The 24954-nt window shown below is 43.8% G+C and overlaps 1 pseudogene; it reads left to right on the forward strand.

Annotated features, from left to right (window-relative positions):
- Positions 1-80: 80 nt before the first annotated feature.
- Positions 81-24954, forward strand: LOC123506162 (annotated as a pseudogene).

Consider the following 24954-nt stretch of genomic DNA (forward strand, 5'->3'; position numbering starts at 1 on the left):
GAAACTTGCCTTTTTTTTTTCTTTTTAATCCACGATCTGTTTTCTCCTCTTCCTCCTCCTCCTTCTTCTCCTCCTCCTCCTCCTCCTCCTCCTCCTCCTCCTCCTCCTCCTCCTCCTCCTCCTCTTCCCTCTCCTCCTCCTCTTTCACCTCTCCGTTTTCCTCCTCCTCGTCCTGCTACTTCATCTATTCCTACTTCATCTTGTCGTCGTCGTCGGCTTCCTCCTCCTCCTCCTCCTCCTCCTCCTCCTCCTCCTCCTCCTCCTCCTCCTCCTCCTCCTCCTCCTCCTCCTCCTCCTCCTCCTCCTCCTCCTCCCCTCCTCCTCCTCCTCCTCCTCCTCCTCCTCCTCCTCCTCCTCCTCCTCCTCCTCCTCCTCCTCCTCCTCCTCCTCCTCCTCCTCCTCCTCCTCTGACTTGATTATGTCAGTAATTATAACTTCTCAGGATTTTTCTACTCTAATTTTAATATTCATCAGGCTTATGGTTCTGGTGGCCATGGAACTCACTTCTCTTTTTTCTCTCGGTATTGTAAAGTGAATTAAAATTACGGTCTTGTCTCGCGTTGGTCTGGAAGGCGCGCCGGGTTGAGTAATGGCCACTGCGAAGGATAACCACGATGAACAAACAACATCTGCTCTACGGCGGAAGAGGCGATCCATTCAGCGCTAACTTGTTTAATTTCACCGGTAAAGTAATTAAATAAAGTGTTTATCCCTGGCAGCCGCTCACGTGGTGATCCTCTACAGATGGCTTGTGGCTCACTCGCTCTGTGTGTGCCTTCATCCCTCTTGTGTGCGAATTGAGAGCTGCACGAGTGGTAGTGCCTTTCGTGCTTTTGCCGTTCAGAGTGTGGGTTGTCTCCTTCCTTTCATGATTTTTTCTCCTTTTTTTTTTTACCTTTTTTCCACTCTACGAGTGATTTTTTCCCATTTTGTTCCAGCCTTCGAGTACTCTTTTCCCTAACTTTTGGATTTATTTTTTTTATCTTTCTTTTTCCTATAGTTTTCGGCCATTTTGATAAGCCTCTTTATTACTTTAAATCCAGACGATTAAATTTTTGGCCCTTTCCACTTTAGACATGATTCTTCCTCAACTTATTTTTCTGTCTATTTTTGTTTAGGTTTCATATGCTTCTACCTTCAAAGTCTTGTAATTTTCATCTTTTTCGATTCCTTTTTTTTTGCATTATTTTCGTTTCAGACACCAACACCCTATCTTAGTAGTGCTATTTACGTTCTTGTTCTGTTTTTGGAGCATTAGGTTCCACGCATTACCTCCTCCTCTGCCTTCAGCGCCTCAGTGTGTGCCTGCAGGAGTCTGAGTTCGTTCGTTCACATGCAAATTCGGCGGGGCATCCTTTGTTCCGCTTAATTAATCTAATAGGGAACAGCCGAGGAGCCAGCCAGTGTGACGGTGCCGTGCCCTGGCGAGGCGTGTCGCTGCACCTTTGTTGGAATAGCTCTGCTTCTGTCATCGTCACTTCCTCCGTTTTCTTCCCATTACCTTCAATCCTCTTCATTAACTCCCCTTTCCATCTCCTCCACTCCTCATTATCTCCCCTTCCCCTCCTTTCCTCTCATCAGTTCCCTCCTCAGTATCTCCCCTTCTCCTCATCACGTTACTTACTTAGCCCTTCATCTCCTTTCCCCCATCACTCCTCCTTCCTGTCTCCTCTAATACTCTCATATCCTCCCATTTCCCCATCATCACCATTCCCACACGTCACCTCCCCTCCCCTCATTACCTGTTCCTTCCCTAATCACGTCACATCTCCCTGTCACCTTTCTTTCTCCATGACCTTGTCTGTTACCATCATCCTTTGCACATCACCTATTATTTTCTATCCACAACGATCCTCTACCTCGCTCACTTCCACTTCACCTCCCTCTCACCTTTCCTCTCCTCTACCACATTTTTTTTCAAGGCCACTTTGGGTACTCCACGAGGGCTTACACCCTCCAAAAAAGGGGAGGAAAACACGCCAAAAACGATACATAATTTATAAGTGATGAGGTCGAGGTGGCGTGAACGTGGGCTGCGAGAGGCACGGAAACGTAATCAGCATATCGCCAGAATTTTGTCACAATTTTTGTTATGCACCATGAATATTGCTGGATTCGCCTGCTTATAACGACCATTAGTGTGTTTCGAGGATTAAAGAAGATATCACGTTTTCAAGAAGAAGCAGCAAGGAAGGGTGTTATTCTCTGAGTTGTTGTGTTCCTTCGTATTTCCGCTACAAATTATACACTAGACTGCATTATGGCCGTGGTAAATGTGGATTTCAGCTCGACACTGGTGTAATGATAGTATTTTGTGTGTGGGGGATCGAGCAGTAGACGAGACCTTGCAGTAGTGTAACCTCACTCTACTCGTGCATGCCCGCCGCCTTCTGGCTGATGAGCGTCACCCGCGTGTTGCCTCACCAGACATATCTTGCTTGCTTGCACTCACTCGGGATATCAGCAGGTAGTGTTGCATCCAGTTAGCGGCAGCATCCTGATACACACGGGAAAGTGAATGATCTACACTAACATATTCATAGAAAGGCCAAGGTCGGTGTGTGGACGGCAGACAACTCAAATGTATGCATGAATTAATGGTATAGACAATATCATGAATTGACAATGTTATAACGTAAAGTATATCATTAATATGCATTGAAACATCTGTTGATATTCAACACTACATGATGCAGATATGTGTAAATAAACAACATTAATTGTCTGTGAAGTGGGAAAGCACATGTATCATGCATCTGTACATGTGAAGAAAGAGTTTTACCCTAACCAAGAGGGGCAATAGACTGAATACTTCTGCGGCGACGTTTGAGGCTGTTAATTGCGATAATTTGGCGTAAAATTGAGTCTTGGGGCAGTTGCTGTTGGATTTTTACAAACCTGAAAATAACAGTGCAGGTGAAGCTAAACTGGAAAACCTACCAGTGTGGGTGAGCATGGCGCCGGGGGATTGCGTGATCCAGGGCGGTGGGGGGGTGGGACGCCCAGATATAGAGCAGTGATGAGTGGCCTGCGGTGAGGGGAGAGGAAGGCAAGTGAGGGTAGTGAGGCGAGGTTTTGGGAGATGAAGGTGGGTATGAAATAGCGAGGGAAGATGAGAGCCTGGTCTGGCAGTGAGGGGAGGACAGAAGCTAGTCGTGGTGCCCTTAACAAAACATTTTTCGCATCCATAAATCTGTACTCGACACGAATCCTCCGCGGGTCGATATGCAGTTTTTACTCTTCCGTCCATCACTGATGGAACATTTATCTTGTGAAGAGCGAGTCGTGCAAGACACACTCCACGCTCGCGGCGCCGAGGATGAAGTCGTTGGCAATACACAGACTGGCGAAGAGAGACAACCAGCCTTGTTTAGGAGCACGCAGCAATAAACCTGAAATAAAAACGTCCCGTGAAGCCTACCAGACGGTGATGGTAACGATGACGAACGATGGTAGCGCATTTTCCGAACCATGAGAGTAAAAGGCGGTCTGTTTTGCCCTGCATTGCCTTGAAAAGAGTGAGGCGTGCTTCTCCCCCAAAATGCTCCTTTCCCCATTCGATTCTTTGTGTTGTCCTCGCAGTACCTTGTTTGTTCAGCGGGGAATAGACGTACTGGTATCTGTCTTGTGTCCTCCCCTGTTCCCCTGTGTCCCTTGCCCTTCCTGTCTCCCCCAGCCAAGCGTGACCGCCGCGGAGAGCGATGGGTCAGTCGAGTATGTCCAGGGACTAAGCCGAATGTTGTAGATATTTTATTGCAGGGGAACGTCAGCGCATCCATCCTCCACTCCCACACTCTCTCTCTCTCTCTCTCTCTCTCTCTCTCTCTCTCTCTCTGCAATGAAAAAATTCGCACGTCTCTCGTAAATTGTTAACTTGGCGTTGTGTTGACATGACAGAGAGAGAGGAGCCACCAGTCATTTACCTGCCTGCTCTTCGTTTTCTGATTTTCTTCTTCCTCCTGCTCCTCCTCCTCCTCCTCCTCCTCCTCCTCTTCCTTCTCCTTCTCTTCCTTTTCCTCTACTTCCTTTTCCTCTTCTTCCTTCCCCTCCTCTTCCTCCTCCTACTCTTCCTTCTTGTCTTCCTCTTTCATCTCCTCCTCTTTCTCCTCCTCCTCCTCCTCCTCCTCCTCCTCTTCTTCTTCCTCCTCCTCCTCCTCCTCCTCCTCTTCCTCCTCCTCCTCCTCCTCCTCCTCCTCCTCCTCCTCCTCCTCCTCCTCCTCCTCCTCCTCCTCCTCCTCCTCCTCCTCCTCCTCCTCCTCCTCCTCCTCCTCCTCCTCCTCCTCCTCCTCCTCCTCCTCCTTCTTTTCTTCCTCCTCCTCTTCGTCCTCCTCTTCCTCCTCTTCCTCTTTCTTTTCCTCCTCCTCCTCTTTGTGAATAAGTGAATAGTTTTATTTTTTTTATTTTACTAGGTAACACATTTCTCTTTCAACCTTTATCACACCATTAACTTACCACCCCTCTCTCTCTCTCTCTCTCTCTCTCTCTCTCTCTCTCTCTCTCTCTCTCTCTCTCTCTCTCTCCCCTTGTTTTTTCCGTTTTTTGAACTCTATTGTCTTTTCGCCTTAAACTTGTAGAATCTGCAGTGATAGCATAATTATTCAGACAGCCTCATTATGCCTAGTAGGGCTGTTGCTGTATGTTCTTTCCTTTGTATTCCTCTGTATTCTTCCTCTTCCTCTTCCTTTACCTCCTCCTTCTCCCTCCTCTTCCTCCTCCTCCTCCTCCTCCTCCTCCTCCTCCTCCTCCTCCTCCTCCTCCTCCTCCTCCTGACATGCACTGGGAGTTGAGTGAGCTGACTTTCCGGACTCCGCGACACTGCACAGATGCAAAATGCTGTATAAGCGCGCCAGCAAGACCATCAGGCGTCGGGGGGAGGGCGACGCGGACCACTTTCATGACAGTAAAGTACATTAAGTGAAGACGTTCATGTGGTACGATAACATGACCGTGTGTGTGTGTGTGTGTGTGTGTGTGTGTGTGTGTGAAATGTGTGACACTTAACTTCCTTTTCTTCCTTTAAGCTTTGTTTCTGTTCCTCGTGTTCCTCCAAGGCAAGAATGGATGACCTGCTTTCTGTCTGTGTTGCGTTGTGTTGGATGATGTTCTCCTGACGGCGCCCATGAGGTTGCCCCGGAATCAATTCATTATTTCTCTTCGCTGTTGAGGACGTTGGAACACAAAGTTGCTTCCTAAATGCATTGCAGATCCGTCCCTACTTGTAAAACTACAGAAAATGCGCAAAATTATCACCTCGCTTTCCTACATTCAAGTCTGCTGATTTCTCACCATAAGTCACCGTGGGAAACATTGTAAAACATAGCATCAAACGTAATAATCCACTACGCATCACCACCACCACCACCACCACCACCACCACTACCACTAGTACCGCGATGACCGAATGCCAGCACGCAGACAAAAAGGCATTTACTGACCGAGCACACAGCGCCAACAGGCTTTATTTACTTTTACAACACCGGCTTCGATGTTTATGATGACTCCCTTATATAGGAAACGAGGCTCGTAATTCGCAGAGTGGGAGGGGAGGGAACCACTGCGGGGAGGGAGAGGGGAAAGAGGAGGCGGTGTTTCGGGGAGTAAGGGAGGGGCATGGGTAGGCGGCCACGACACATGGCTATGATAAGGTTTGGGAAGTTTGCTCCAGCTGGCCACCACTACGTCAGGAGGGCAGCTGGGGCGGCTAGCAAGGAGCCACAGCGGTGCGCCAATAATGAAGGAGGCCAGTGGGCGAGTATTTGGCTGAAGTTGTGCCGAGGGAAACACCAACTCGCGGGGAGATGAAGAAGAAAGAGAGGGTGAGGAGAGAGGAAGAGGCAGGGTGGCAAAATACAAAGAAATACACACAAACAAACAGGGAAAGCAAGGGTCATTGTTCGAGCATACACCTGTTGGCTCTAACGAAATTGTACGCGGGAGTTACAGGAACTACACCATCTAATCTGCAAGTGAAGCAGCGAGCAAGGTGGAGACTGACCTGAGAATTGTGTTGGAAAGGTATTGGGTGAGGTGGATATAGATGGAAAATATATCCTCCGTTATCTAATAAAGCTGACAACTGCTAGAGTCATAGATCTCCGCGAGTGAGAAAAATGACTTGTGGATTGGCTTAAAAATATTTGTCTAGTTGAGTTTTAAGTTTCAGTTGTTTACTGGCCACAACACGTGCGGTAAAATTTATGTGGAAAGAAAACAGAAGAAAATTGAATTAGATAAAAAAGATTAAACCCATCAGAATTGAATGAAGTTAGATAAAAATAAAATAGGGTAGAATGACATTGTATAAATGGAAAATATAAGAAAAAAATAAGAAAATGAAAGATAATGAAAGTATAACAATAGAATATAATGTAAGAAGCAGTAATTAATAGAAAAAAGAGAAAATAAATACAGATCTGAGCAGAATTAAAGGAACAAAAGGTACAGAAAAATAAGACAATGCAGTAAAATAAATGAAAATGAGTAAGATAAAAGACAAAACAAAACAAAACAGAAGAGAATAGAATAAAAGAAACATGCCCGTGATAACTGAGACCATTTCACATTAATTAAGAACAACCAGAAGGCGAAATGATGAACACAAGATTTGAATAACTATAGAAATTCGGTCAGAAATCTCAGTGTCCAGTGCTGCAGAAAGTCAGTAATCTAAACGGCTTCGGATAATAAAAGTGAATCAACTGCATGAAAGGCGAAAAATGACAAAAATTTTACATAAGGTATCCGAACTCTTTTCCTTCGGCGCGCGAGAAATTTTCGCTGGAATCCTCCGTTGAAACTTGCAGCGAACCATTATAACTCGATGGAAAACTTACCTTCCCGCAGGATCAGGGTGCGGGCTGCGGGGAAAAATATGCCTCAGGAAAAGGAAAGTCACCAGTGAGCCATTCCTCTGCCACGCGCATCTTCTCAGCCTCACCTTACCCCACTCTAACCCGCTCCCCACTAAGGTATGACTACCTATGCCTCACCACACCTCACCTCACCTGCCTCGTATTTTCAAACCATTCTGTGCTTTACCTCCACAATTTCAAGTGGGTTTGTTTAATTTCACACAAGTTTTAAGGTGTTTTACTGTTCTAGAAGCAGGTTGATAAGATTTCGGCATTATCAACTGGAGAAACACTCTTGAAAACCCCGCTAATCATCTCTGTGGCCTTGGAAAAATAGTCTTGGTGATAGCAAAGCGTTTCTGAATACTGGCCATCACTTCACCTTGCCTCGTCGTGCTCATGTCGCCCGCCCTGATTTACCCTCTGCCCTGCACACCCCAGTTTTGCACGCATCTTCCACGAGTCACGTCGGAAAGGGAAGTGGCCCACGCACGTCTTTCATAGTGGCATCTTCATTATACTCATCAGTTTTTGCAACATCGTGGTCATCATCTTTGTTTGGGAGCGCTCTCTCTCTCTCTCTCTCTCTCTCTCTCTCTCTCTCTCTCTCTCTCTCTCTCTCTCTCTCTCTCTCTCTCTCTCTCTCTCTCTCTCTCTCTTTGTTTTTAGGACTCTTCTTTGTGGTTTCCATATTTTTGTATATATATTTTTTATTTATTTACTTATCTTATTCATTTATTCTTTTTTCCGGTCCGTTTTCCTTTCTTCGCTCGTTCCTCCTCGGCAGACTCGCCTCCGTGGATCGTGAATGCTCCAAAAGATTCATTCATGAGTCTCTTCTTTCAGTCTCTCAAGATGATGCTAATTTAATTTCGGATGGTTTATTTACTTATTTGTTTATTTATTTATTTATTTATTTGTTTATTTATCTATTCATTTATTTATTTATCTGTGTTAGTGAATCAGATAGTCATTTTTTGAGTTTTATTTTTATTTTTTCATTTATTTATTTATCTGTGTTAATGAATCAAATTGTCATTTTTAAATTATTTTATGATATATAGATTTATTTATTTTTCTTTTTTCATACCGTATTTATGCCTTTAGCTAACTGTTACCCTCCTTTCCTCCATTTCTGTCCTTTGCCGCTCTTGACCTCCGTTCTCCCTCGCTGATCAGTATAGGCACAAATCTCACCAGAAGTGCTGCAGACTTACGCTATAACCTCCTTAAGTTCTTGAGCAATGGTTTCATAACTTGCGCCGAACTGTTAGGCCAACACATTAGTAGCGTGACTTTGGCAATCCTGCTAATGAAGAGACGATACCCGATGGAAGAAACGACGCATCACTCATTGCCTTCACTAAACCCTTTTATTGTTGCTCTCGTGCCTTATGTTCTCACTACTCCCTTTCTCTGGCTTTGCAGGCGCTAGGGAGCACCTTCAATCCTCTGGTGGCGTGGCCGGAGAACCTGGAGTCACTGGTGAGTAGACTTTTTAAAGACGAAGCTTCCGAGTTCCATTACACTGCCCTGTCTCTTGGTGTTCCTCGGTAAGGACGCGAGGAATTGCATTTCAGTTATCTTCGTGGATTTGTGGGGAAGTTTCCAAGCTGAGATTAGGGGATTCTGTTTTCGGACGAGAGGGAAGAGAACAATTATTCTTGCGTGTGTGTTTTGTGAAAAGAAAAGGAGTGCAGTTCTGGGTCGTTTTTCTTTTTATCCAACGTCTTTAAGCGTACCGGGAATTACAGAAGAAAACTAATAGGATTCGCTGTCCCTCGTTTTACAATTCCTACATTTGGACTGAGAGGGGGAAAACAAACTGCCACATTGTTATCAGACTGGCAGTATTTATTCAATGGCTTAGATGATTTTTTCGTATTCCAGAAAGAGAGAGAGAGAGAGAGAGAGAGAGAGAGAGAGAGAGAGAGAGAGAGAGAGCAAATATGTCTCACCCATTATTAACACACAGTTTGCCTTTTAACTTTCTTCCATTTCTGTCCCTCGTGTCCCTCCCTCCCATCCCCTATAATCTCTCTCTCTCTCTCTCTCTCTCTCTCTCTCTCTCTCTCTCTCTCTCTCTCTCTCTCTCTCTCTCTCTCTCTCTCTCTCTCTCTCTCTCTCTCTCTCTCTCTCTCTCTCTCTCTCTCTCTCTCTCTCTTGCAGCCTCAGTGAGCGTGTGTCGGAGATTGAATGTGTCTTATCCTAAATTAACTAGAGGTGAGACGGCTGAGCTACCTGTGTACCTGTGCGGATGAGACCTGCGCCTGCCTCTCCCTCGCCTCCGCCTAGGGGGAGAGAGAGAGAGAGAGAGAGAGAGAGAGAGAGAGAGAGAGAGAGATTAATAGTAGTAATAATAGTTGTTGTTGTTGTTGTAGTAGTAGTAGTAGTAGTAGTGGTAGTAGTTGTTGTTGTTGATGTAATAGTAGTAGTAGTAGTAGTAGTAATTGTTGTTGTTGTGGTTGTTGTTGTTGTTGTAATAGTAGTAGTAGTAGTAGTAGTAGTAGTTGTTGTTGTTGTTGTTGTTGCAGCAACAGCAATAGTAGACATTCATCCTCAGATTCCTGTCAGTTTATCAGCACTGCAATTCGTGCCCCATTCTCTTTTCTTTCAACATTTTCCACTGGTATTCTCAAAACTTAAAATAGAATGAAAAATTGTGCGAGTGCCACTTTTTTCCTTGATAAAAAAAAAAAAAAAATTGCCTCAGTAACTTTCACATAATTCAATCCACTTCACTCAATATTTTTTCCACACCACTCTCGTATGCTATTTTTTGATACACTTCCTTATGCTGTGACGTTACATTATATTGCTTTTTATTCTTCTTTATAACGTTGTCATAATATTTCGTTGTCTATAAGTATATACATATTTTTCTTATCAAAACATTTTCTATCGAGAGTTAATTTTATACTGTAAATCTTTTCATGTAGTCAATCAAGTTATTTCGGCCTTTTTATAGAAAAACACGCCTTTTGCTTACCAGATTCTGACCGCAGCCAAGGTTTGATTAAAATGGAGATGAGCGTCGTGGCCTCCCAGCCTATGCTCATGTATCGCATCCTCAATGAATGAATAACTTATCCCTTGTACACAAAACTTAAAATTCTTAGTTTATTTCTTTCTTCCAAACTAAATCAAAACCTTCACAACAATTCAAATAACGTGTTTTTTTTTTCCTGGCAAAATTTTAAAAAGCAGACATGATTCATATACGTATATATATTTTTTTCTGAATAAGGTTTCGTTAAGATGGCTTGCAAAACTTAAACATAGTATCTTCATAGTCTGTTGAATGTAATCAACTTAGTAGGAAAGATTACCGCGCTGGACAATGCTAAAGGGAGAATGATGGAAATGCTACCCTCCTTAGGGATAACTGAAAAACCAAAACAAAACATACACTTGGAAAACTGAACAAAATTTAGCTTCATCCTCTTATGAGCGTCATTCTCACTTCTCCACTGACGCTTGTTTTCAGGAACGCTTTTAAATCTCACGACGATTTTTCATTCATATTTTTTATTTTTTTTTTTATTTATTTATTTTTTCAGGAGAGTATGTCACAGGATTGAAATGTCTTGGTCACATTTCACTATTCACTTTTTTGCATAGGGTTCACCTCCAATACCAGCAAGAGTGAAGTTCTTAAGGAGGGACTCTATGTTTGATCTTCGGAACATTCTAATACTAGCTTCTAATTGACTTAATATTTTTTTCTTTTTCTGGACAATACGCACTACCAATCAACTTTTTTTTCGTAAAGTATACATTTTAATTTTTTGTTCATGCTAATGAAAAAAACAACTAGTCTTTTACGTAAGATGAAAAAAAAATATTAAGAAATGCCTAAAAGAAAATACTTAAAAGACACATAGAACTGAGGAATGTCTTGAAGCAGTTTGAAATGAACAAAGCATCTTGACATTACCCACCAAACAGTGCACGAGTCGATCATTGAATTTCAACACAGGATAATGTTTGCTGATTATCACTTACGTATGACGCTTTGTTGATCATGGCTGTGAATGTTGGTTAATCATAGATGGAGGTAAAAGGCTTGATTAGCGGAAAGTGGTGGAATTCATGTGGCTCAGTGGAGTAAATCATTCCTCTCCCTGATTGCGTTTTCGCCAGAGATGAGTAATGTTGTGTCTAATCACGGCACGCGAGGCTGGAATGAGAGATAAAAAAAAGGAAAAAGAAAAACAGCACCTTATCGAGTCCAGTGTTGTGTGTTTTTTTTTTAATGTTGCGTGTTGGCAGTGTGGAAAAATTAGTTCTTTATCTATTAGTGGGGTTTCTGTAGCAGTGGTCATATTTATGTTATTAGTTCTTCAAGGTGTCAATTCTTATACAACTATTGCCCTGTCTTCTGTCTTTCGTAGTTAGAGTTGTTAGTAGTGGTTCAGAGTTGAAATGTTTATAATACTTCTATTTTCTTTTTCATTGTGCTACTATGTGGGGCTATAATAGTGATAGTTGGAAATGTTATGATTATAGTACTTTTATGTGCTTATTATTACTTGTTCAGACATTTAGACAAGTTCGAAGGGGAAGTGAAGAGAAACAGAGGTGTAGGGAGGTGAGTTTATTCCCGACTAGTTTCGCTGATGAATTCCCCTGAAGAAGCATCAGCGAAACTAGTCATGAATAAACTCATCTCCCTACATCTGTGTTTCTCTTCACCTCCTCATTTATCATTACTGTTAGTTAGTATTGATGTAGATAAATATTCTCCTCACCATTATTATTGTTTTGTGTGTTTGGCGTTGTGGTTATATTAGTAATAGTTCGATGGTTATTGATTTTAGTATTCTTTAGATGCCGATGTTTGTGGCAGTTTTTATGTCACAGGCAAGACTGGAAAGACTAATGTTATTTTTTTCCAGTGTTGTGCTGTTAGTTGTCCTAGTTGCCATGGTGACGGTGAGAATGATGGAGATTGCGTACTTAAACCTTAATGAAACCCGATGCTTTTTTACTGCACCGCTCATCCTCTATCTTTTGGAGTCATGTAAGAAATGTGGAGATGAAAAAGAAAGAAAAATAAGGTTAACATTGTCCTACCATTAGTATTTTCAATGGACAAAGAAGAGACGAGGGAACACGGACGAAAATAGATGGTTAATTGTGTTATCTGTAAAATATAAAAGTATACAAGGCGAGGTAGTGAAAAAAGTGAAAAAAAAATGAAGAAGAGATGATGTGGCAATGAAATTTGATATGATAATCCCATAATCTTGCATTACATCAAACAAAAGAGACTGAAAAAAATTACAGTAGCACAAAGAACTCATATAGAAAGTACAGTTCATTGTTCTGTAATAGCGCCGAAAAACAATAATATATATATGAATAGAAAAAAACCATAACAAATAGTTCTAACAATTGACGATATCACACACACACCTTTTTTCCTTTCTCTCTGTGCGAACACAAAGAGCTGTCTGTGGTGCTCCCGCTAATCCTCTATTTACCGTGATGCGTTTTACGTGTTTACTTATTTGTCCATGTGTATATATTGATCTGCTTGTTTATTTCCATGTTTATCTACCTTTGTGTGTTGTATGTAATTGTGTGTGCATCATTTTGTGCTTGTGATCTGGATCTATCTGTCTGTCTATCTATCTATTCATGCGTGTATTTATTAATGAGTTTATCTACTCGTGTGTGTGTTTGCGTGTGTGTGTGTGTGTGTGTGTGTGTGTGTGTGTGTGTGTGTGTGTGTGTGTGTGTGTGTGTGTGTGTGTGTTTGTGTTAGTGTTTGGGTGTGTACCCGGCAGACTAATCCTCATGCAACCTCTACGTACCCATTTTCTCACCCATACTTTTTTTTTATGACATGAAAACAAAAATGAACCGACGAAAAGAAAAAAAAACGATATCGTGTATACACCGCCAGCAAGGGAAAAAATGGAGCGCAGTTTTAAAGAATAAACGACTTGCTTCTTTTCCTTTCTCATGATTTATGTTTGGAACAAAATTAATGGCGAGGCGGCGGTCGCAGCTGGACCATTACGGGAGTTAAAATTTTCTCGTTACCCTCACGCAGAAGGTAAATCATCATGATAACTTTCGTGAGCTGTAATAACTAATGGAACAGTGGTGAGTGTGTGTGTGTTGGGGGAGAGGCGAGTGATATGTTGTATCTTTTTTTTGTATTCTTGTTGACTCTTTCTTTTCTTTCATTTTCTGTTTCTTTTATTTTTTCTTTTTTGTATTTTTTTAATGTTCGCAAAACACACACACACAGAGAGAGAGAGAGAGAGAGAGAGAGAGAGAGAGAGAGAGAGAGAGTGTGTGTGTGTGTGTGTGTGTGTGTGTGTGTGCGCGTGAGCATACTTGCGTGCGTTCATGTGTGTGTACGTACCGGAATGTAGGCGTCAACCTATACTCTACCAATATAAAAGGTAAGTATCTTTTAATTACAAATAGAATGAGCAAGTATAAAAGCATTGAACATATGTAAAAAAAACACTACAATGCATGAAATCCCTCTTTGCTTACTACCATTACTGAACCAAACAAAAAAACAATAAACAAATCAAGTTGTCTTTGTGTCGATGAAAGCTTTATTTATTTTTTTTCCTTCTCCATTTTTAATTAACCTCTAAAGCCTAACAAGGATGGATTGAGACAGATCGCTGCGGACTTTCCCATTAGAGCTTACATAAGAATACATATATTAATCAGAGGTGGCGTCAAAGAATGGCAGGCAAACTATGTTGGAGTGCAGAAAGTCAGGTACTAGATGGGATTCTCTCTACGTTCGAAGGAGAGAGGATGAAAGGTATGCAACAGGAGGAAGAAGGGAGAGGGGATGGTGTTTCTGAGGGTGGTAAATGTGGCTTCAAAAGGAGAATATGCAAAAGTTTCACCAACTGCAAAGTCAACAATTATTGGATTCTAATATTTTTCTTTCAGTACATTCCTCTCAACACGTAGTAATCCCTTAACCCTTGACTCCGAGATGAAACGGAAGTGAGTAACATAAAGGAATAAAGTGGTTGTGATGAGACGAGTTACCGTTACGAGTTTTAATGTAAAGTCCGTGCAATTGCATAAGATTTTAGCTGAAAAGACATCCGAGCTACAGCAGAAATAAGCACTGTAAAGGATAAGGAGATAATGAACTTTAACTAGAGCTACGAGTGAATGGAAAGCGCTTAGTAAAGGCATTACTATAATATACTAGGGAACATGCAGTTATTAAGCACATCCACTTAGCACTTGGCACTGCACTCCCTTATTGCTGCAACTTCTGGTGATAATGCAGGAATGTTAAAATGTGAGAGTGTAGGAAAGACAATAGGAAACTCCAGAATTATTTAAAGTTATCTCGCAGAGCCAAGGTTTCAATAAAATGAATGAGGATAAAGAGCAACTACAGAGACGAGAGAGATGCCCGTGGCGCCATCTGGAGTGACGAAGCGAGTTGAAGATTAAGAAAACTAGGAGATACTTTTAGCTAGATGTTAAATTCACGAGGGAAAAGTTGGAGATAGCAAGATTTTGACATTTCTGATGATGGAGGAAAGTTTGGCCAGTCATAAAACAGATACGGCTCGATTCCTGGAAGAAATATAAAGCGTATAACTTTTGGACGAAAGAAAGCAACTGCCTCTCCGTGTGTCGTTCGTCTTTGATAGCACATGAGCTGTAGAGCCTAAAGAGAAATTTATCGCTTTAATATTAGGACGAACGTGCTCTTCATATACGGAGTGCCCCGCTCAAATATACAAAGAATGGCACGCATCAAAATACAAAACGAAATGTGGAATCGGAGTCTGTTTGTGTATGTTGAGGTTGTCAGTGGCGGCGTCCGGACAGGTGTGGACAGGTGTGGTCGTGCAGGGGTGTGGTCAGGGACACGGAAGATTACACCTCGCTTTGCCCAACATTTTTTTTATTAATTTTTCCACTACATGTTTTGCGCCCCAACATATTAACACCCGAGCGAAGCCATCATTGGTTCTCTGTGTTTTGAGTTTGGTAATAAAAAGAGGGATATTCATAGGTGTTTTTATTTTCTATCAGCAAAGCATATGCAAAGCACCAGAATATTCCAATTTACAAATAAATGGCCTGATTTCAAAACACGATGTTCTATGATTGTCACGTGTATCATAACAAAATCATGGCCGTATACGGTTAACATTGTACCTGTGTGTTATTTACATTCGTATGTATATAAATGGATGCTACCTCTATAGTAAGCTTTGTTGTGGTGGAGCAGAACAAATCTATCACGTGTGAGAGAGAGAGAGAGAGAGAGAGAGAGAGAGAGAGAGAGAGAGAGAGAGAGAGAGAGAGAGAGAGAGAGAGAGAGAGAGAGAGAGAGAGAGAGAGAGAGAGAGAGAGAGAGAGAGAGAGAGAGAGAGAGAGAGAGAGAGAGAGAGAGAGAGAGAGAGAGAGAGAGAGAGAGAGAGAGAGAGAGAGAGAGAGAGAGAGAGAGAGAGAGAGAGAGAGAGAGAGAGAGAGAGAGAGAGAGAGAGAGAGAGAGAGAGAGAGAGAGAGAGAGAGAGAGAGAGAGAGAGAGAGAGAGAGAGAGAGAGAGAGAGAGAGAGAGAGAGAGAGAGAGAGAGAGAGAGAGAGAGAGAGAGAGAGAGAGAGAGAGAGAGAGAGAGAGAGAGAGAGAGAGAGAGAGAGAGAGAGAGAGAGAGAGAGAGAGAGAGAGAGAGAGAGAGAGAGAGAGAGAGAGAGAGAGAGAGAGAGAGAGAGAGAGAGAGAGAGAGAGAGAGCGTGGCACGCAAGGCATCCCTGAGGGTGACACTCCTACGTCGAGTGAGGCACCTACTCGATGCCAAGGGCCTCATGACGCTGTACAAAGCGCAGGTGAGGCCCATCATGGAGTACAGCCCCCTCAGCTGGATGTGCAGTGCCCAGTCCCACCTCTCCCTGCTGGACAAGGTGCAGCGGCGAGCCGAGCGCCTCCTTCGCGATGCCGGCGGCCTGGGACAGCAGCCCCAAGCTGAGCTACAGCGACAGCGGCATCAGGGGCAGCAGTTGCAGCAGAGACAGCAGCGACAGCACCCAGACCCTCACCAAGAAGCCCCTATCAACGTGCTGGACAGCTTGGAGCACCGAAGGCGTGTTGGGGCCCTTACTGTGCTGCACAAAGCCCAGGTGCAGCAAATACCTCACCTCACGGCTCTACGGATACCCTGGAGGAGGAGTGAACGTACTACGAGAGCGGTAGTGTCCGACACCCTCCTCGAGGTGCCGAGGTGCCATTCTGTGAGGTGTCAGCGCGCCTTCTCCCACGACACCGCGGTGTTGTGGAACGCCTTCACCTCAGTAATGGACGTCTCCAGCATGTCCACCCAGCAGGTGAAGTGTGCTGCCCACGCCTGGTTACGGACACATCCGCCTGATAGTGACAGTGACAGGTGATAAAATGGCAGTGTCCACCAGCCTGCAATCCACCTGACAGTGACAGTGGAGGAAAATAGTATGCCTGACAGTGACAGTGAAACACAGTGACGTGGGATGTGCGTGTGCCTGACATGACAGTGCTGATCAGTGGCGAGGGAGGTGCGCAACTGACAGTGACAGTTTTATGACACCCTCGCTCACAATGCCGTCCCCGGGAGCAGCTTTAGAATGAGCGTCACATGCCAGTGCACGCTCTTAGCTCACGAACTCAGCTCCAACTGTAAACATACTTACGTGTAAAATATGTATGTTATGTGCATTAAGTTTAAATAGAGAGAGAGAGAGAGAGAGAGAGAGAGAGAGAGAGAGAGAGAGAGAGAGAGAGCGAGAGAGAGATGGAGCTTTCCTCGATCTCGTTTTCCATCAACACGAGGGTGAAAATTTGTTTTTTGCACACACACACACACACACACACACACACACACACACACACACACACACACACACACACACACACACACACACACACACACTCACTCTCTCTCTCTCTCTCTCTCTCTCTCTCTCTCTCTCTCTCTCTCTCTCTCTCTCTCTCTCTCTCAACTACTCGTATGTCTCCTTTGGCAATTCATTGGGTGACTCAAAGCGTATCGCACGGACTTCAGTTATTGACTTTTTTAGATGAGATTAGGTGACGGAGATCTTTATGTGAGAAGCTGTTGCTATAATTAATTTCCTTCCTCTTCTTTCTCCTTCCACCGCCCCTCTCACCCAGCAACGCCCGGCCACTTGCCTTTTCTTTAGTTTTAGTTTTATAGGGAATGAAAAATCTCCGGCACGTTTCCGAGAAGAGGATGCGAATTTGTAAAGATTTTTGTCGTGACGCTCAACTGGTGAAGAAAAACTAAGGAAGGGAAATAAAAGATTAGCGACGGAGGTTGATACTGCGGATGGCACGCGACATGTTAGAGAGAGAGAGAGAGAGAGAGAGAGAGAGAGAGAGAGAGAGAGAGAGAGAGAGAGAGAGAGAGAGAGAGAGAGAGAGAGAGAGAGAGAGAGAGAGAGAGAGAGAGAGAGAGAGAGAGAGAGAGAGAGAGAGAGAGAGAGTGTGTGTGTGCGAGAAATGGGAGATGTGGAAAGTGATTGGGAACAGATTGACTGACTTACGTAAATACGGTACACCCCCCATCTCTCTCTCTCTCTCTCTCTCTCTCTCTCTCTCTCTCTCTCTCTCTGCTCTACCCATTCACTTGTTCCTGGTACAAATGTGTGCGTTTGTGTGTGTGTATGTATGTGTGTGTGTGTGTGTGTGTGTGTGTGTGTGTGTGTGTGTGTGTGTGTGTGTGTGTGTGTGTGTGTGTGTGTGTTAATTTCTGTCATTCTCGTGAATTCAAAATTGTACACGTAGAAGAGAGGAAAAAAAACTGTAATAAAAAAAGGATCACGCACACACCAAAAAAACAGGTTCATAGTCGTGGAAGGTCAGTGGAAAAGTGAACTCACTGCGATGCCGGAGCTGCAAAACGCCATTGATTGACTGACAAGCTTGTAAATAATGGAGACCAGGCGGGGTAACGGCGAGAGGGAGGCGAACAGGGGAGAAACAAGATCCAACACGTTAACTTTTTTTTTTTTAAGCTTAAAAGTTTTTCTGTATGGCTAACCATTCCACCTTCATTTTTGTATCAGTGTTTAATAAGTGGTGTTGTACTGCCAGCGTGTTCTGGATTCGAGACGAGTAATGAAAAAAATGTGAGGTGTTGATTTTTAGTTCCTGGTGTTTGAATGATGAAAAGTGAAGAGTGCACAAAAGGTAGAGGGGAAAAAAATCGTGAAAATATAAGAGGATTAGCCGGAATTGAACATCCGTGATTCCAGCGTATCTTTTTTTTATTTCTCCTTTTTTTCTATTTTTTTTTCGTGGACTTTGTAATTAAAAGAATGGAATTTTTGCTTGATGGCTCTCTTGACTTCTCCGGCAAACACGCCCACGGTAGATAATTTTGTGTTTCCTTCCAATAGGTAAATGTCACCCACAAGTTTTATAATCTTCAGATGTGGTAGAAAATAAGGAGATTTACGCCATTTTTTTTTAAGTAAATGTCACCCACTAGTTTTATGATCTTCAAATATCCCAGAAATAAAGAAGATTTTCAATACTGTTACTGTAATTGTAAGATTATACCTACATAGATTAAAAAATACAAAATACCGCATGCTTTTTTATTTTGTTTTCGGTTATTATTTTTTCCTCGTCTGTAACACTTCAAATCGTATTTCACCCTGGTCCACTCGCATGATAATTACTCGGCGGCGCCCTTCTCCACGCCCTTTGACAGGTGGGACTTAAGGGGAAAAAATGTTCAGACTTCATGCATCTAGGCTCAGCATTTCCAACTCTGACCTTTCCCAATTTCGGGATTCGCTGGTGGAAACATTGTTACCTGCATTGCATTTTTCCGCCAATCGATCCGAAACTCTTTTCACTCCCAAACAACAATGTCTTCTTTAAAATCCTCACTGAAGGGTGTCACTCTGATAAATGCTGTTGGTGCTTTTTGGGGTGATAGTAGTGTATGTTACGTTTCCAGGGTTACTGTACTGAGTGAGACTTTGCACAATTCTTAATGATTTAATTTTATAATGTAACACGTAAAAAGTAACCAGTTTAGTACATTTTTTTTTCTAATTGTGAGCCAATGCATGATGATCGATGTTTCAAAGTGTCATTCAATTCACACTTATTCATATCGCTGGTGTTTGCATTCCCCCGTTAGCTCCAGTGTTACAATGCTGAAATGGTGTTAAAAATGGAGACAACTCGGCGCTGTTTGAAAGTTGCGGATATTCCGTACAACAGAGAATGAAACCGTCAATCATTTTACTGGAAGAAGTAACCGGTATTTGCATTCCTTCGGCCTTATCGCCCACGGAAACTAACCGGCTCACATTTTCTCTTCCATCCGATGAGATTTACCGAACCAGCGCGCACCAATTGCAGGTTTTACTGTTGGAATTGTTGCGACACTTTTAGCAACGTGTCTGCACATTTCTCCCTCACCTTTAATTTGTTTTAATACGGTAACTTTGCACATAAATATTTCACCAACTTACTGAAATAAATTATCACCGTTACAGATTGTTAGTGAAGCATTACAGTACTATGTTGTATGGAGTGTTTTTTTCCTTGCAGTGGTGTGTGTGTGTGTGTGTGTGTGTGTGTGTGTGTGTGTGTGTGTGTGTGTGTGTGTGTGTGTGTGTGTGTGTGTGTGTGTGTGTGCTCGTGTGTATGTGTCATTAACTAATATAATTTTCCTTGACCATCTGTTGCGGTGTTTGCTTTTACTTTGGTATTACCATTGTTAGATTAATTGGTGTGTGTGTGTGTGTGTGTGTGTGTGTGTGTGTGTGTGTGTGTGTGTGTGTGTGTGTGTGTGTGTGTGTGTGTGTGTGTCTGTCTGTGTGTGTGTGTGTGTGTGTGTGTGTGTGTGTGTGTGTGTGTGTGTGTGTGTGTGTGTGTGTGTGTGTGTGTGTGTGTGTGTGTGTGTGTGTGGCATGTCATACATTATATAGTGTTTGTCGTTACTTACCACCATCTGTTCTGATATGGTGTGTGTGTGTGTGTGTGTGTGTGTGTGTGTGTGTGTGTGTGTGAACATGTACGCCTAAGTGGCTATAGAAATAAAAAAAGTGTTCAGATGAGAGAGAGAGAGAGAGAGAGAGAGAGAGAGAGAGAGAGAGAGAGAGAGAGAGAGAGAGCCAGTAATAAGGTCGGGAGGAGGTCTCGCTGCGGGACACTCAGCATTATCTTGATTAGCAACGTAGTGATCACGCCTTCCAGACAGTCCAGGAGGTGTGTGGACGCTAGGCCTTCTCTCTGCCCTCCCTCCCTTTACTCTCATTCCCTCACTCCCTCACTCCCTCATTGACTCTCTGCCACACTAATTTTCTCCCTCCCAATCACCACACACGTTTCCCTCTTCTCCTCTTCCCATATGATCATCCCCCTTCTCCCTTCGTCCATTTCCTTATTAATCTTCTCTCTCCATCGTTGCCTCCGGTCTTTTCTTCTATCATTATTCTCTGTTCTCTCATTTAGTAATAATTTTCAGTGCACCTTCATTCCTTCGTTTATTTTCATGGCTTTGCACTAATACATTTATTTATTTATTTCATTTATCATCACCATCATTCTCTTGATTTCCTGCCCCGTCATCCGTTTTATCTCTTCATTATTCTGTTCCCTCAATCCTTTTCCTCATCAATTACGCAGTTTAAACACCTCCTTTCATCCATTGTCTCCCAGTTGTTACAAGTTGCAGTCTCATCACATTACTGAGTCAGGCGGTATCTTTTATCTCATCTCAGTCACGCCTCTTCTTAATCACCACCAGCATCCCTCTCCAGCTGCTAACGATGTCGAGGATCACCACTAAAGTCTTACCCATAAACAGGATCTCGGTCTGTGCTTCTGTTCCTAATGTTACTTACCCTTTCTCTGTCTCTCTCTCTCTCTCTCTGACTCCCAAACTGTTTGCTGTATCATACTAGTATATTGCATGCTTCGTGTAATCAGAAAGTAGTTAACGTTAATTACTCCTAATCTGGCTGACTGATGATGAATAATTTGTCGTTCGTGTCAATGCAAGTAGCTTCCCATTGGTCTCTTTTTGTGCTCTGCGTGTGAATAATGGAAAGCAGAGGGGGGAAAAATGTGGATGTAGCAAACGGTTCTTTACCTCATATTTACTTACATTATCATCTTTATGGAAAATGTATATGTAGTAAATATCATGTGTTTCTTTGGGGTAAGATATGTGGTCTGTGTGGTTTTATAGAGAAAATGATAAAACTAAATTAAAAGTAGATTAACAAACTTTCCCAAAGGACTCCACGAATGCTAAATTTCAAGACTTTTTTATGCTGTCCGCAGTAAAAAAAATGTTATTGTTTTTTTTCCGGGTAACTTGCCATCACCGCGTTTACCAAGTGAAATGAAACTTTTTTCCCACAAAGTTTTTGGTGCAACATTTACTCTGCAATTTCTTCGTGTTTCTTTCTTTTTCATAACTTTAAAGAACATGTGAGTGAAAGCTCGTGAAAGCAAGCAACACACACACACACACACACACACACACACACACACACACACACACACACACACACACACACACACACACACACACACACACACACACACACACACACACACACACACACACACACACACACACACACACACACACACACACACACACACACACACACACACACACACACACACACACACTTTCCCTCACTCCAATATAACCCTCTCACCCACCCTGCGTGTCGGCACTCGCAGGAACATGGCACAAATTACACCTCCTGCTGATTCACACTGGTTACAGGTGATGCATGCGTCGCCTTGAGGTTCCCACGAGGCCTCATCTCCACCCTCGCGTCGAGATGAGGTGTGAATTTTCCTGTCTAACACCTCTAATTACCTGTGAGTTGTGTGGTGAAGACTTCAGCAATGACAGTGGTCCGAGTCTTGTTCCATTGGTTAGTTAAGATGTAAACGGTGCCTCTGTTTCTGTTATTTCTTCGCCCAGTGTACCTGTGTGAAGTAATCTGTGTATTTTTCAACCTCCATCTCTCATGTCGGGGTGGTTAATATTCAGGACCCTTGCATTCTTACACTCGCTGGTTCATCTTTGCGCAGGATTAAGTGTCATGTTGGTCTTCCCTAGTTTTTCTTCAGGAGTTTGTGACATTATATATTCAGCTTGATCGAGTTTCTTTACTTCTTGGTGTTTTATAAGGGGTCTCTCTCTCTCTCTCTCTCTCTCTCTCTCTCTCTCTCTCTCTCTCTCTCTCTCTCTCTCTCTCTCTCTCTCTCTCTCTCTCTCTGTGTGTGTGAGAGAGAGAGAGAGAGAGAGAGAGAGAGAGAGAGAGAGAGAGAGAGAGAGAGAGAGAGAGAGAGAGAGAGAGAGAGAGAGAGAGAGAGAGAGAGAGAGAGAGAGAGAGAGAGAGAGAGAGAGAGAGAGAGAGAGAGAGAGAGAGAGAGAGAGAGAGAGAGAGAGAGAGAGAGAGAGAGAGAGAGAGAGAGAGAGAGAGAGAGAGAGAGAGAGAGAGAGAGAGAGAGAGAGAGAGAGAGAGAGAGAGAGAGAGAGAGAGAGAGAGAGAGAGAGAGAGAGAGAGAGAGAGAGAGAGAGAGAGAGAGAGAGAGAGAGAGAGAGAGAGAGAGAGAGAGAGAGAGAGAGAGAGAGAGAGAGAGAGAGAGAGAGAGAGAGAGAGAGAGAGAGAGAGAGAGAGAGAGAGAGAGAGAGAGAGAGAGAGAGAGAGAGAGAGAGAGAGAGAGAGAGAGAGAGAGAGGAGAGAGAGAGAGAGAGAGAGAGAGAGAGAGAGAGAGAGAGAGAGAGAGAGAGAGAGAGAGAGAGAGAGAGAGAGAGAGAGAGAGAGAGAGAGAGAGAGAGAGAGAGAGAGAGAGAGAGAGAGAGAGAGAGAGAGAGAGAGAGAGAGAGAGAGAGAGAGAGAGAGAGAGAGAGAGAGAGAGAGAGAGAGAGAGAGAGAGAGAGAGAGAGAGAGAGAGAGAGAGAGAGAGAGAGAGAGAGAGAGAGAGAGAGAGAGAGAGAGAGAGAGAGAGAGAGAGAGAGAGAGAGAGAGAGAGAGAGAGAGAGAGAGAGAGAGAGAGAGAGAGAGAGAGAGAGAGAGAGAGAGAGAGAGAGAGAGAGAGAGAGAGAGAGAGAGAGAGAGAGAGAGAGAGAGAGAGAGAGAGAGAGAGAGAGAGAGAGAGAGAGAGGGCGCCAGGTAGTCAGGAAGGTAAGGGCACGTGTATATATAATATGATATGCACCTGCCTATCTTGCAGTAACAAACCACTTCCTCCTTCCCTTTAAACCCTCACCTCCTCCTCTGAACATCGTCCATAACCTTTGTATGTTATGAAAAACGCTTTGCATTCGCCCTCCTCCCTGGAAAGCGCTTGTCGGGGTGTTGTTTTTGTCTTTACATTGCAGAAGTTTTCTTTTTTGTTTTGGTGCGAGTGGAGGAGCTTGTTTGGACCCGCGTGCCCTGAAGACCAGCAATGCTACCCACACCAGCCATTGTGTAATTGTTGCTCTGTTAGAGGGAGTTATTAACCACACCGTGCCATTAAACCTGCAGGGTCGGGAGGCTGGCAAGGGAGGACCTCACCGTGGGGCGCAGCAAATGTAATTACCCAAATGGACTCAAACGGGAACGAAATAGACCCAAACTAGCTGCACATTCCGCCCCTCTTTTACTTTCTACTTTTACTTTTTTTTCATGATTTTGTCCGGCGCAGGCTGGTGTGGGGACGCCCGAGCTTGTGCATTGCCCTGGTAAGAGGCCATTCACGTTGTTTTGTGTCCACTTGGCTTTATTAGTACCCGTTTTTTGGAAGTTTGTAGATATGAGTGGGCTGTGATCGCGACGCCACTCCGCTGACGAGGTCCTGAACGCTGACGAGGCAACGTGACGGCTTGTTGTGTCGCTGATTGACGTGCCGCCCCGATTTTCATGTTCGTTTTCGTCCCTGGTGCTTTTTTTTTTTTTTATAGCAGTAATGGTGTTTGTCATGATGGTAGTGGTGGTGGTGGTGGCTGTGGCGGTGAGGGGTGTGGTAGTGATTGTGCCAATAGTGGTGCAAGTTTCAGTTTCAGAGGAAGTTTGTGTGATACTAATATTGTTTGTTTTAATGTTATTTGTTTTAGAGAGAGAGAGAGAGAGAGAGAGAGAGAGAGAGAGAGAGAGAGAGAGAGAGAGAGAGAGAGAGAGAGAGAGAGAGAGAGAGAGAGAGAGAGAGAGAGAGAGAGAGAGAGAGAGAGAGAGAGAGAGAGAGAGAGAGAGAGAGAGAGAGAGAGAGAGAGAGAGAGAGAGAGAGAGAGAGCACCGCCACCACCACCACCACCATCATCTGCAGGATCTAACATTGCCTCTTGAAATCGGTAAACGGAGACACAAGCACATGCTCAGTGAACTTAATATCAGACACAAGGACGCGGCGCCTCGCTCAGACCTTGCCGGTGCTTCCTGTCTCGCTCATAACGCTTTATGGTCAACCTGACACCGGCTCTCTCAGGCACTGCGTGCTTTATGGCCAATACCTCCGAGCGTGTGTGTCTCTGGCTTCGTGAAAGGCCCGGCACTTTAATTGTCCCTCCCGCACCATCTCTTCTACAGGTGTGCCAGCCACGTGCGTGCTACGAGCGAGGCTTAGTTAGTGATATAAGACGAGAAGGTGTGGCCCGAGTGAGCTTCTGTCAGATTGGTTACGCTGAGTTGAGCTGTTGCGAGTTCAATAAGGTGGAAGTTAGCGACGTTAACTTGGCGCGGAGCAAGGTTGATTGTGGGAGAGAGAGAGAGAGAGAGAGAGAGAGAGAGAGAGAGAGAGAGGAGGGGGGGGATGGAGAAGGGAAGGTAAAGGGTGTATGTGACTCAACTGCTTCGGGTCTCGGGTCGGGAAGCTCCAACACCTCACAGCGAATAGCAAAGTTGATTACAGGCTCGCCTAGAACACCAACAAAGGTGACATGAAACTGGCACGCTCAGAAAAAAAAAATAGAGAAATAGAAAGAGAGCACCAATGTGAGAAGCGTCGGACTGCGAGAGGGCGGGTGAGGAAGAGCGGCAGATGACACAAACACACGCTGGGACACCTAACACACCGGGCTTGTCAGGGAAGCGCAATTATCTCCTCCTGGGCGCCACTTGA

Source organism: Portunus trituberculatus, chromosome 19 (genome assembly GCF_017591435.1).
Source record: "Portunus trituberculatus isolate SZX2019 chromosome 19, ASM1759143v1, whole genome shotgun sequence".
NCBI classification, from domain to species: Eukaryota; Metazoa; Arthropoda; class Malacostraca; order Decapoda; family Portunidae; genus Portunus; species Portunus trituberculatus.